General features: G+C 38.9%; 1 non-coding gene across 1 annotated transcript; it reads right to left on the bottom strand.

Annotated features, from left to right (window-relative positions):
- Positions 1 to 14710: 14710 nt before the first annotated feature.
- Positions 14711 to 14841, bottom strand: LOC115032046 (small nucleolar RNA SNORA17). The gene has a single exon (XR_003837693.1). It is a non-coding gene; the product is annotated as a small nucleolar RNA SNORA17 (small nucleolar RNA).
- Between the last annotated feature and the right edge of the window lie 254 nt (positions 14842 to 15095).

Raw genomic sequence — 15095 nt, 5'->3', positions numbered from 1 at the left:
GGGGAGGAGTTTAGCCTGAAGGTCAGAAGCTTGGGCCGTTGCTTATGTCACTACTGACCATGCTTCTCTTGTGGGGACTGTGATAGGTGGTAACTTAGGCAGGGGCCAGAGTTCCAGGAGCTTGAGGGAACGCCTACCATGTCATGTGGGTGAATTATGGTTCAGACCTCAGCTTGACTAGAGACCAGCCTGCAATTCCCCACAATTGTTGTGGACCAAATGCTTTGTAATTTGGTGTGTACCTTTCTCCTCTGGTAGCATGAAGAATGTGTTCGAGAATCATAAACATCAGTTAGTAAGGTGTAGGCTTCAGTTAGGCACCAGCATCATTTTCTCTATGTTTAATGGAATATGTAGGGAGGGGTTGTCTTCAGAAATAGGGATTTATTATCAATTTCTCAAAATAACTAATATTCTTGCAATAGCCTGAGTTATTCAAGAGAGTTTACATGGAAAAACTTTGGCCAACAATTCAATTATATTTAGCCCTTTTCCAGCACTGGATGTTTTACATGGCAGGCAATAATGTCTTACTAGAACCTTGTCCCCTTTGCTATTTTGTGGTTCCATTTAAATTTCTTTCATATTTTACAGTAACCTTTGGGAAATATTGTTTACAAGAATGTGATCAGGCTATCAGTGACTATATTACAATGAAAATGCCTCTTCCTTTTCCATCAACCATTAAATACACATATCTCCTTAGGGAAGGTTGTGGACAGATAAGTTCCTCCCTTATGGTTAACATTAACGACCTATAAATTTCAAGTGAGTTATATAAAATAGTGTGTGCCGAGATATGTAAGATTCCAACCTTGTGAAGGGCTGTGCGGCTATCTAATAACAGCTACTAATAGTTTAATGGCTCGTCATGCTCAGAAGACAGGGTTCCACAACACTTCACCTTTTTGTCCCTCTATTCTGTGATGCCCAGTGAGCCTTAGAGGTATGATAGATGTCTCAGTTATAGATGATCTTCCAAGCATCACTTCTCATGACCTTGACGAGTCATGAGTGTCTTCAGTTACAATTCCCCGTTAAAAGCAATTTCTCTGACAAAATTTGATAGCAGCATTGCTCTATAGTCAAACACATAGTTCATTTAGAAGACAATTAGACGAGCACATCATGTGTATTTTGCTAAGCAACAGCATCATCTTCTTCCATCCCACTATGGTCTATGACTTCCCTAGCTACAGGCTTTTGTAGGAATTTATAGTACCAGACATGAATTCCTTCCTGTGGATTTAGATAGAGTGAAGTTATTTTCTTTTAAATTAAAATGCTTTCTAATTTTTCTTTTGATGTCTTCTAGACACAGTTACTTAGAATGTCTTATTTGACTTCCAATTATTCATATTAAGCTTTGATTCTGCTGTTCATTTTTAAATTAAATAATTCTATCATGAGTTGCATACATACATTGCAAAATTTAAACCTATTTATGTTAATGTCAATGTGTTTTAGTGTCTGGAATATGGTCTGTTATGGAGAATGGCTATGGGCTCAGTCCAGGAAGCTGCAGGATATTCTTTCTTAGACTCCTGTTAACTTCCTCCGTGTACATTGCCTGGTTTTAATCAGTTTCTAGATCCTAGAAATTGTTCTAATAGCATTTTGTATAGTCTATTCTTTCAGGCCAGAAAAAAAGTTGTAATGCCCTTGCTACCAGGGCCAGATGTGGTTTCTCAATGGCAGGCTGCAGTGCCTCACTTTATTTATTTATTTATTTATTTATTTATTTATTTATTTATTTATTTTCTGTGTATAAGTTATTTCACCAGCCTCTAAAATGGTAGTACCCACGTTCAGGGTGGACCTAATTAACAATTAAGACAATCCTCCACAGACATGCCCACAGACCAATCTATGTAGATCATTTCTCAACTGATACTCCCTTCTCAGGTGACCATAATAGATTTAAACTTGGTTTTATATTATAACATCATCCATTATGTTTATAGTTTGTCCAAATCCCTAAGAGATTTGTACTCCAATATTAGTTTTGGATCATGTCTAATAAATTATAGTAAAAATCATACCTGTAAGACACTTGTGATTTGGGTAAAATATTATTCTAGAATAATAAATTTATCCACTTGCTAAGTTCCTTGTTTCCTCTGAGATTAATCTGACTTAAAATATGTCTGTTAGCTCTCATATTCTTTTTAGGTCTTTGCTAGTGACCACAAATTAAATGGAATTTTCATCCACTCATTTGTCTTCATGATTTGAGAAAAACAATATGTTTTTAAACACTAAGATTTCTTAATTCAAGAGTATCACTTAAAAATATTCAACGGTTTTAGCCATTAGGGTTATGCAAAATAAAACTACTTTGAGCTTTCCTTTTACTTCAGTTAGAATGGTCAATATTAATGAAACAAATGACAGTTCATGCTGGCGAGCATGCAGAGAAAGGGGACCACTTAATCATTGCTAGTGAGAGTGCAAACTGGTTCATTCATTATGGAAATCAGTGTGAAGATTCCTCAAAAATTTGTAAGTAAATATACTGTAAAATTGAGAGATACCACTCCTTGGCCATATACCCAAAGGATTCTACATCCTACGATAGAGCTATTGAATCATCCATAGTCTTTGCTGCTCTATTCATGATCCTTAGAATTTGGAAACAGCCTAGATGTCTATCAGCTGATTAATGGTTAGTGAAATATGGAACATTTAAAAATGGAATATTGACCAGATGTTAAGGAAAATGAAATTGTTAGTTTTGTAAGTAGATGGAACTATAAACAACATCCTGAATGAACTAACACACCGTTAGAAAGATAAACACTGCATGCTTTCTCCATGTGTGGCTATTAGCTTTTAATCTTTAGATATACACATTTCACAAGGAATATGTGCAAGGGTTAGGTAGCCAGTAAGTAATGGGTGGTGGAGGTGGGAGTGATATCTTCCAAGAAAGGAAAATAAAATTCAGTGGTATAAAAGAATAAGAGAGAAATTAGGAAGATTAGGAAGATGAGAGGTCAGGGTCGAGAATATCATAAGGATAATTAATACTAACGGCCTTTGAAAAGCCATGTGGAAAAATATTGCTCTAGAAACTCCTTAAAATATATACACATATGAAAGGAATTTGAAGAGTTACAGAAAGTGATTACATAATGGGGGAGTCAGTGCCCCAACTAGACATCACAGGCTACTTACTTCATGCTTCCAAACTGTGGGAGTCAGTATTCACAGAAGTACACCACACAGCATGCTCCAAGAAGTGTTCATCCACAAAAACAATTTTAAAACAGAAGTCACTCTGCACACATCCTTGATGCATGCAGTTATTTCATTGTATGTTACAAGCTGCACGGTGGAATATTGGTGTGTGGGAAGTCCAGATAGATGAAACTGGCCTCTTCTGCCATGCCTTTATCACAACTAAATATCAGATGAGTTTCAGCTTATAATTTACTTGTGCTATCAGGGCATAATTTCTGTGTGACACACTTTGAGAAAATGCTTTCTATGATTTGAGTTTATTTTCTGATTTCATAGAGGTAACTTTTCTTAATGTTGAGTGGTGAGAAGAGATAAATATAACTCTGGATGCAGTCATAGATGGTGAATAGAAGCCACAAATCTCAGATGCAGACCCTGAAGAACAAATGATGGCAAGATCACAGTGGCAAGATTACAGCCATAGACCCAAACCCAGGATCATAGATACCAGAGTATGTGACTCCCAATGCCTTCTTCTTACTATTTTAAGGTCTGTGTTCTGTGTGAGTTTTCTATTTTCCTGCTCTGCATTGTGTAATTGATTTGTTTCATACTCAAGTGGAAACAGTAGCAAGATAAAATGCCTATTAGAGATCTAATTTAGCTGGAATGAATGTCAGAGGATACTGATAAAAATAAAGGCAAAACAGAACAAAACAGGGGATATCCTGGCTTTCCTGCTTTCTCTAATAAATCATTACTTTTCATTAAATTATTGTAAGAATACATGAAGTGATTCTTGGAATTAGTGATAGCCCTAGTGTTGAATCAAAATAACATCTCAAATAGGCTTTTTGATATTGACCACAAATAAATCCTACTTCAGCTCATTATGGACTGGAATGATATTTCTCAAAAACATCATTAATGTTGCTAAGTTTATTTAATGTTTGTTTTGAAAAAGTGTTAACACATGAACATTTTTGTTTTCTTTATTAAATTTGGTAATAAGTAATCATTGGTAAATGATGAGACCCAAAATAAGAAAACATAGTACGCTTTTGTCTATGTTATAACATGCAGTTTCTCTTCCCAGAAGCTGTACAACAGTGGTTTTCAACCTGTGAGGCACAATCTCTTCAGGAGCCACATATCAGATATCCTGTACACCAGATATCTGCATTAGACTTCAGAAAAGTAGTAAAATTACAGTAATGAAGTATCAACAAAAATATTTATATGATTTGGGGTCGTGACAATATGAGGAACTGTATTAAAGGGTCACAACACTAGGTAGCATCTTAGTCAAGAGTATCTACTCCTGCACAAACAAACCAAGAGGCAAGTTGGGGAGGAAAGGATTAATTCAGTGTACACTTCCACATTCCTGTTCATTACCAAAAGAAGTCAGGACTTGAACTCAAGCAGGTCAGGATGCAGGAGCTGATGCAGAGGCCATGGAGGGATGTTACTTATTGGCTTGCTTCCCCTGGTTTTCTCAGCTTGCTTTCTTATAGAACCGAGGACTACCAGCCAAGTGATGGCACTACCTACAGTGGGCTAGTCCCTCCCACCTTGATCACTAATTGAGAAAATGCCTTATAACTAGATCTCATGGAGGCATTTCCTCAGGGGAAGCTCCTTTCTCCAACTTGTGTCAAGTTGACACACAAAACCAGCCAGTACAGGTAAGTTGAGAACCACTGTCATGCAGTGTTTATTTTACTACTTTCTACTTAAAGTATGATTATATAATTAGAAACTAATTTACATATCCTATCAGCTAATGAAAAATCAACTAAGTCCTGCTCTTTTACTTATTTTGTAAAATTTTGTTAGGAAACTTTGTACATTATAAGACTCAAAGAATTAAGAGAGACTGAAAAATAATGCTAAAGACAACTTCAGAATTCCACCTGGCACTAATATTTGGTATATAGCCTTTTTGGTTAAAATGTGTCTTTTCAGAAAAACAACTGTTTACCTATCTGTTAAGAAGATTGCAGGAAAACAACCCATAAATAATCTGTACAGTTGTACAGCTCTAAGTATAAGTGCTGTATCCTTAAACGTTTTGTGTGGGGCACTTTAAAACACATAAAATAGATGGTTGTAGTTGCCCATTTTCTTTTCCCTAACTCCAAAAGCAAATATAATATTACATGTGATCCATCTATGTGGCAGCTACTTCACCAAAGATATACTTCAAGTGTTTTCTCTCTGAAAGTGATTTGTATTTACTCTTTAGGTGTCCACACGTTCTACATTATTTTCACAGGACTTTAGGCAAGTGTCATTTTGCCAAGAATATATATATTTGAGTCTATATAATGTCTTAAGGCACTGGTCTATGAGTCTGCAATTAAATTAAAATGCTATGGAGAATGGACACAAGAAATCTTAAGAATGAGCACAGAGAAAGAGAGAGAGAGAGAGAGAGAGAGAGAGAGAGAGAGAGAGAGAGAGAGAGAGAGAGAGGCTGTGCTTCCTAAAAGAATGCCCTTTTCTTCTACTCAGAGTGTTACATTTTCTTTCTTTAACTTTTATAAAAAGAATAGAGATAGTTTATTGTCAGGCTTTCTGTTTTGTGCCCTTTCACAGTCTTGGGTGTTTGTTACAATGTACCTGGTTAATTGCATCGAACAAGAATTGTAATATAGTGCCTTTGGTGCAATTTTGCTTCAGATAGTTTTTTGACTAATGACACAGTATTTACCTTGTTTTTAAATGTATACTTTAACCATCTCTCTCTCTCTGTCTCTCTCTCTCTCTCTCTCTCTCTCTCTCTCTCTCTCTCTCTCTCTCTCTTTCTTTTTAAGGCAATGATTTGGATGTGGGGCATATAAACCAATTCCTTGCTGTTTGGAATTACTTTTAAGATCACTTAATAAATATTTGACAGAGGCAGCGCCATTTTCAGCTCCAGAAAACCGGCCACCTTCCTGGTCAGAGCACAGGTGTCCACCCAGCCTGAGAGGCTTCTGCCTTAGGTTCCTCGGGAGCCAGCTTGGTTCCGGGACTCCGCGGAAGGCAGTCTGCACAGGTGAGAGTGGGGAATATAGAGGCCAGCAGTCTCTGGGACAGGCGAGAGCCACAGAGCCTCTGAAGCGGCACAATTTTTGGCTCCAGACAACCGGCCACCTTCCTGGTCAGAGCACAGGTGTCCACCCGGCCTGAGAGGCTTCTGCCTCAGGTTCCCCGGGAGCCACCTTGGTTCTGGGACTCTGCGGAAAGTAGTCTACACAGGTGAGAGTGTGGACTACTGAAACAACAGCTTCTGGGACAGGTCAAAGCAACACAGCTTCTGGGAAAGATTCTATTTTGGGCCTTCATCTTCGGCCAGGAGGAGGTCCAAACACCAGATAACTGTGCACCTTCCCTGAAAGAGGAGACCTTGCCTGCAGAGACTGCTCTGACCACTGAAACTCAGAGGAGAGAGCTACTCTCCCAGGTCTGCTCATAGAGGGTAACAAAATCACCAGAGGAACAATCTCTAAACAGAGACAACTATAACAACTAACTCCAGAGATTACCAGATGGTGAAAGGTAAATGTAAGAATCTTACTAACAGAAATCAGGACCACTCACCATCATCAGAACCCAGCACTCCCACTTCGCCCAGTCCAGGGCACCCCAACACACCTGAAAAGCTACACCTGGATTTAAAAGCATATCTCATGATGATAGTAGAGGACATCAAGAAGGACTTAAATAAGTCACTTAAAGAAATACAGGAGAACACTGCTAAACAAGTAGAAGACATTAAAGAGGAAACACAAAAATCCCTTAAAGAATTTCAGGGAAACACAACCAAACAGGTGATGGAATTGAATTAAACCATCCAAGACCTAAAAAGGGAAGTAGACACAATAAAGAAAACCTAAAGTGAGGCAACACTGGAGATAGAAACCCTAGGAAAGAAATCTGGAACCATAGATACGAGCATCAGCAACAGAATACAAGAGATGGAAGAGAGAATCTCAGGTGCAGAAGATTCCATAGAGTACTTCGGCACAACAATCAAGGAAAATGGAAAATGCAAAAAGATCCTAACTCAAAACATCCAGGAAATTCAGGACACAATGAGAAGACCAAACCTACGGATAATAGGACTGGATAGGAATGAAGATTTTCAACTCAAAGGACCAGCAAACATCTTCAAGAAAATTATTGAAGAAATCTTCCCAAATCTAAAGAAAGAGATGCCCATGAACATACAAGAAGCCTACAGAACTCCAAATAGACTGGACCAGAAAAGAAATTCCTCCTGACACAGAATAATCAGAACAACAAATGCACTAAATAAAGATAGAATACTAAAAGCAGTAAGGGAAAAAGGTCAAGTAACATATAAAGGCAAGCCTATCAGAATTACACCAGATTTTTCACCAGAGACTATAAAAGCCAGAAGAGCCTGGACAGATGTTATACAGACACTAAGAGAAAACAAATTCCAGCCCAGGCTACTATACCCAGCCAAATTCTCAATTACCATAGATGGAGAAACCAAAGTATTCCACAACAAAAACAAATTCACCCATTATCTCTCCACGAATCCAGCCCTTCAAAGGATAATAACAGAAAAAAACCAATGCAAGGACAGGAACCACGCCTTAGAAAAAACAAGAAGGTAATCCCTCAACAAACCTAAAAGACAACAGCCACAAGAACAGAATGCCAACTTTAACAACAAAAATAACAGGAAGCAACAATTACTTTTCCTTAATATCTCTTAATATCAATGGACTCAACTCCCCAATAAAAAGACATAAACTAACAAACTGGCTACACAAACAAGACCCAACATTTTACTACTTAGAGGAAACTCATCTCAGAGAAAAAGATAGACACTACCTCAGAATGAAAGGCAGGAAAAAATTTTTCCATGCAAATGGTATGAAGAAACAAGCTGGAGTAGCCATTTTAATATCTAACAAAATTGACTTCCAACCCAAAACAATCAAAAAAGACAAGGAGGGGCACTTCATACTCATCAAAGATAAAATCCTCCAAGAGGAACTCTCAATTCTGAAGATATATGCTCCAAATACAAGGGCAGCCACATTCATTAAAGAAACTTTAGTAAAGCTCAAAGCACACATTGCACCTCACACAATAATAGTGGGAGACTTCAACACACCACTTTCACCAATGGACAGATCATGGAAACAGAAACTAAACAGGGACACAGTGAAACTAAAAGAAGTGATGAAACAAATGGACTTAACAGATATCTACAGAACATTTTAACCTAAAACAAAAGGATATACCTTCTTCTCAGCACCCCATGGTACCTTCTCCAAAACTGACCACATAATTGGTCACAAAACAAGCCTCAACATATACAAAAATATTGAAATTGTCCCATGCATCCTATCAGATCACCATGGACTAAGGCTGATCTTCAATAACAAAATAATTAATAGAAAGCCAACATTCACATGGAAACTGAACAACACTCTTCTCAATGATAACTTGGTCAAGGAAGGAATAAAGAAAGAAATTAAGGACTTTTTGGAGTTTAATGAAAATGAAGCCACAACATACCCGAACTTATGGGACACAATGAAAGCATTCCTAAGAGGAAAACACATAGATCAGAGTGCCTCCAAAAAGAAACTAGAGAGACCACAAATTAGCAGCTTGACAACAAACCTAAAAGCTCTAGAACAAAGCAAATTCACACAAGAGGAGTAGAAGGCAGGAAATAATCAAACTCAGGGGTGAAATCAACCAAGTGGAAACAAGAAGAACTATTCAAAGAATCAACCAATCAAGGAGCTGGTTCTTTGAGAAAATCAACAAGATAGATAAACCCTTAGCCAGACTCACTAGAGGGCACAGGGAAAGCATCCTAATTAACAAAATCAGAAATGAAAAGGGAAACATAACAACAGATCATGAAGAAATCCAAAACACCATCAGATCCTTCTACAAAAGGCTATACTCAACAAAACTGGAAAACCTGGATGAAATGGACACGTTTCTAGACAGATACCAGGTAGCAAAGCTAAATCAAGATCAGGTTAATGATCTAAACAGTCCTATATCCCCTAAAGTAATAGAAGCAGTCATTAATAGTCTCCCAACCAAAAAGAGACCAGGAACAGATTGGTTTAGTGCAGAGTTCTATCAGACCTTCAAAGAAGACCTAATTCCAGTTCTTCACAAACTATTCCACAAAATAGAAACGGAAGGTACTCTACCCAACTCATTCTATGAAGCCACAATTACTCTGATACCTAAACCACAGAAAGATCAAACAAAGATAGAGAACTTCAGACCAATTTCCCTTATGAATATCGATGTAAAAATCCTCAAGAAAGTTCTTGAAAACCAAATCCAAGAACACATCAAAACAATCATCCATCCTGACCAAGTAGGTTTCATCCCAGGGATGCAAGGATGGTTCAATATACAGAAATCCATCAACGTAATCCAGTATATAAACAAACTCAAAGACAAAAACCACATGGTCATCTCGTTAGATGCGGAAAAAGCATTTGACAAAATCCAACACCCATTCATGATAAAAGTCTTGGAAAGATCAGGAATTCAAGGCCCATACCTAAACATGATAAAAGCAATCTACAGCAAACCAGTAGCCAACATCAAAGTAAATGGTGAGAAGCTGGAAGCAATCCCACTAAAATCAGGGAGTAGACAAGGCTGTCCACTCTCGCCCTACCTATTCAACATTGTACTTGAAGTCTTAGCCAGAGCAATAAGACAACAAAAGGAGATCAAGGGGATACAAATTGGAAAGGAAGAAGTCAAAATATCACTTTTTGCAGATGATATGATAGTATATATAAGTGACCCTAAAAATTCCACCAGAGAACTCCTAAGCCTGATAAACAGCTTCAATGAAGTAGCTGGATATAAAATTAACTCAAACAAATCAATGGCCTTTCTCTACACAAAGGATAAACAGGCTGAGAAAGAAATTAGGGAAACAACACCCTTCTCAATAGTCACAAATAATATAAAATACATTGGCGTGACTCTAACTAAGGAAGTGAAAGATCTGTATGATAAGAACTTCAAGTCTCTGAAGAAAGAAATTAAAGAAGACCTCAGAAGATGGAAAGATCTCCCATGCTCAAGGATTGGCAGGATCAACATTGTAAAAATGGCTATCTTGCCAAAAGCAATCTACAGATTCAATGCAATCCCCATCAAAATTACAATTCAATTCTTCAACGAATTAAAAAGGGCAATCAGCAGATTCATCTGGAATAACAAAAAACCTAGGATAGCAAAAACTCTTCTCAAGGATAAAAGAACCTCTGGTGGAATCACCATGCCTGACCTAAAGCTGTACTACAGAGCAATTGTGATAAAAACTGCATGGTATTGGTATAGTGACAGACAAGTAGACCAATGGAACAAAATTGAAGACCCAGAGATGAACCCACACACCTATGGTCACTTGATCTTTGACAAGGGAGCTAAAACCATCCAGTGGAGAAAAGACAGCATTTTCAACAAATGGTGCTTGCACAACTGGCAGTTATCATGTAGAAAAATGCGAATTGATCCATTTCTATCTCCTTGTACTAATGTCAAATCTAAGTGGATTAAGGAATCTACATAAAACCAGAGACACTGAAACTTATAGAGGAGAAAGTGGGGAAAAGGCTCAAAGATATGGGTACAGGGGAAAAATTCCTGAATAGAACAGCAATGGCTTGTGCTGTAATATCGAGAATCGATCAATGGGACCGCATAATATTGCAAAGCTTCTGCAAGGCAAAAGACACCGTCAATAAGACAAAAAGGCCACCAACAGATTGGGAAAGGATCTTTACCTATCCCAAATCGGATAGGGGACTATTATCCAATATATATAAAGAACTCAAGAAGGTGGACTCCAGAAAATCAAATAACCCCATTAAAAAATGGGGCTCAGAGCTGAACAAATAATTCTCACCTGAGGAATACTGAATGGCTGAGAAGCACCTGAAAAAATGTTCAACATCCTTAATCATCAGGGAAATGCAAATCAAAACAACCCTGAGATTCCACTTCACTCCAGTCAGAATGGCAAAGGTCAAAAATTCAGGTGACAGCAGATGCTGGCGAGGATATGGAGAAAGAGGAACACTCCTCCATTGTTGGTGGGATTGCAAGCTTGTAGAACCACTCTGGAAATCAGTCTGGCAGTTCCTCCGAAAATTGGACATAGTACTACTGGAGGATCCCGCAATACCTCTCCTGGGTATATATCCAGAAGATGTCCCAACCGGTAAGAAGGACACATGCTCCACTATGTTCATAGCAGCCTTATTTATAATAGCCAGAAGCTGGAAAGAACCCAGATGCCCCTCAACAGAGGAATGGATACAGAAAATGTGGTACATTTAAATAATAAAGTACTACTCAGCTATTAAAAGGAATGAATTTATGAAATTCCTAGGCAATTGGATGGACCTGGAGGGCATCATCCTGAGTGAGGTAACCCAATCACAAAGGAACTCGCACAATATGTACTCACTGATAAGTGGATATTAGCCCAGAAACTTAGGATACCCAAGATATAAGATACAATTTGCTAAACGCATGAAATTCAAGAAGAACGAAGACCAAAGTGTGGACACTTTGTCCCTTCTTAGAAATCTGAACAAAACACCCATGGAAGGAGTTACAGAGACAAAATTTGGAGCTGTGACGAAAGGTTGGACCATCTAGTGATTGCCAAATGCAGGGATCTGTCCCATAATCAGCTTCCAAATGCTGACACCATTGCATACACTAGCAAGATTTTGCTGAAAGGACCCAGATATAGCTGTGTCTTTTGAGACTATGCCGGGGCCTAGCAAACACAGAAGTGGATGCTCACAGGCAGCTATTGGATGGATCACACGGCCCCCAATGGAGGAGCTAGAGAAATTACCCAAGGAGCTAAAGGGAACTGCAACCCTATAGGTGGAACAATAATATGAACTAACCAGTACCACGGAGCTCTTGTCTCTAGCTGCATATGTATCAAAAGATGGCCTAGTCGGCCATGACTGCAAAGAGAGGCCCATTGGACTTGCAAACTTTATATGCCCCAGTACAGGGTAACCCCAGAACCAAAAAGGGGGAGTAGGTGGGTAGGGGATTGGAGGGATGGGTATGGGGGACTTTTGGTATAGCATTGAAAATGTAAACGAGAAAAATACCTAATAAAAAAAATAAATTAAAAAAAATAAAAATAAATAAATATTTGACATGGATTCAAAATTATTTGTATTTTTTGTTAATATACTAATGTTCTGTGTATGTCTATTAGACCACTCAGCACAATTATTCATATCAATATGATCATTTCTCATTATAATATATTATCTTCTGAAAGGAATGTCTTAATGCTCCAATCTATTTCTTCCATTAACTTATATGATTCTCATTTACAGGAAGTTTTGGTACAGGACTCCAAGGTCAATACTTGCTATTCTTTCAGAGGCCCTGAGTTCATTTTCTAGAATCCAGCTCAGATGACTCACAAGCCGTGTACTTTCAGCTCTATGGATCCAGTCCTCTCTTTTGGCTTTTACAGACTCCAGTGCACATGTGGCACACATGCACCTGCATTTGATTATTGTCTTTTCACAATGAAATCATTATTATATTTTAAAATAATATCCTTAAATTTGACTTTTGGCACAGTGACATGTTGATTATATACAAATATCAATCAATGAGCCATCTTTTGCTGTTTTTCTTTGTACTAATAATTCTGATTTACACAAGAAATGTACACAAGTGTGCAGTCCTAACAAACTTGTAACAATCCAAGCCCTCTGAAGCAAAATCCCAAATTTTGCCATTTGCCTACTACTTCCCTGCTGTAAACAGTAGCCCATGGCAGAATTCACACAACAGCACAAGGCTTTGGGGATGGATGTTATTTATAGCAGCTCTCATGAGCCCAGAGCCTGAGCTGGCTTCAGCATACTTTTTTCTTCTTTCCTCCTTTTCAGCTTCCAGATTTTCTTCTCCTCCCACCCAGAGATGGACGTTATACATCATGTGTACTTGACTTGCTGTTTTCCCTTGAATGTTTTAACAGAGATTGATTTAACAAACTACCCAGTCTATCTCTCTTCCTCCTAAATAACCTATGACCCTGTAAGTTGCTTTAACTTTGACCTTTCTCGCAACTTCCATGTTTTTTCTATTTGATAGTTCAGCTTATAGTAGTTTATGTTTTCAAGACATTTTTAAAATTTCTCAACATAATAATTTAGACAGTAGTAAGTTTCATTATGATATCTTAATCCATGTATTAACAATGATATGAGTTTTGATCACATCCCTCACTTTTTCTCTCATTTTTTATAAACATTGTATTGGTTATTCATGAATTTCACAATATCTACCCCAGTCCCACTCATCCTCCTCCTTCACCCGACAGCCTTGCAACCTGCTCCACCAACAGAGGTAAAAATCTGGTTGTGGAAGCTGTAGTGTGTCACAGTGTATACTACAATACACCCCCTTTGCCCACACATCTTTGCTTGCAAATGTCCATTGCAATGACTCGTTGATCTGGTATGAGGTCTCCAGCTTCTGCTATATTATCAGTACTAGAACCTCATTGAGACTCCTCTTGAATATCCTGTTGTTGCCCTGTGTCATAGAAATCCTGAAGTTTTGGATCTGTAAGACCAGTCCCTTCATGCACTCCAGCAGTTCACTGATGGAGTGAATGTTGGAGTGGGACAATTCAAAGCCTTGCGTCTGAGCCTGTCAGCTCATTAGCTTGTCAGCTCTCCCTCTCTCACACACACTCAGACAGGTTCATCAGTACCACTTCCAACAGACCCAGATCTACTGTGCTGCCCAAGTAAGGTGCAAGGCCTGCTCTCCCCAGTGCTGCAGCAGGTATGGGTCAGTGCACCACATTGTCCAGCTCTGATGACCTTGGGGTTAGCTCCCCAGCCTTCTAAAGTCTTGTAGATGGCAAGGGGAAAAAGAGGGGGGATTTCTCTCTTGCCCATGTTACTTCATGGCAGACAAGTGACCACCCCTCTCCCACACTCACACCCAAGAAGCTGACTTGCCTATGCTCCCACCACCAGGATCAGCTCTACTATGCCACTTGTTCCTCTTAGAGGTGCCTGGAGTCTCTGAACATCTGGGGTCATCTCAAGAGTAGTCCTAGGAGTACTATGATTTGCACCTTCTTGGTGGTTCTGGGCAGGGAACATCTCAGGCATGGTCTGTAACTCCAGGCCTGCATGGCAGGTCATCATCTCAAGCTAGTTCCCTCTCTGGGGCCCATGGTACCAGTTTGGTGGTCATCTCAGGCTTGTTCCTTGCTCAGCCTGCCTTCCTAAGTGGCCCCACTTAAGACTCAACTGTCTTGGTCTTCTGTCCACGCCTATGGTCACTGGCAAGATTCTACTAGTCTCTGGTTTGCTCCCTACCCTGGGAGCCCATCTAGCTGGCTCTGGGCTGGTAGTTGTCTCTGGTTGACTCCCTGTCCAGGCCACCTGGAACTGGACTGGTGATCATGCAGGCTCAGTTTTTTTCAGGTAATGTTAGGCTGCTAATAATTCAGATGTTCGAAAGTCAGAACACTGAGGGTAGACATAACCTCTCTCCTCTCTGCCACCTACTGACACACATGTGACACAGCAGCCTTATTTCACTGCCACTTGGGGCAGTGCTTATGGTTTTTGAACCTCTCTAATTTCATCAAATTAAAGTCACATTTAGTATTTAAAGTATATATTCAGTACTTGATATTGAAATGTCATCATTATATACACAGCAGAAGTTCGTAAGCTGCTATGGATGCTGTAGCTATCCATCATATAGATGTCTAGGGGCTGCTGGTGTGAATATGACATTCAGTAGTCAGTGTTCAAAGCATTCATCTAAACTTTAAATATCCACTCCTTTGACTGTACTCTTTCCTA

This window comes from Mus caroli, unplaced genomic scaffold (genome assembly GCF_978045245.1).
Source record: "Mus caroli unplaced genomic scaffold, Mus_caroli_1 scaffold_11, whole genome shotgun sequence".
Lineage (NCBI taxonomy): Eukaryota > Metazoa > Chordata > Mammalia > Rodentia > Muridae > Mus > Mus caroli.
The sequence above is the reverse complement of the archived record's forward strand: the minus strand, read 5'-3'. Positions and strand labels throughout refer to the sequence as shown.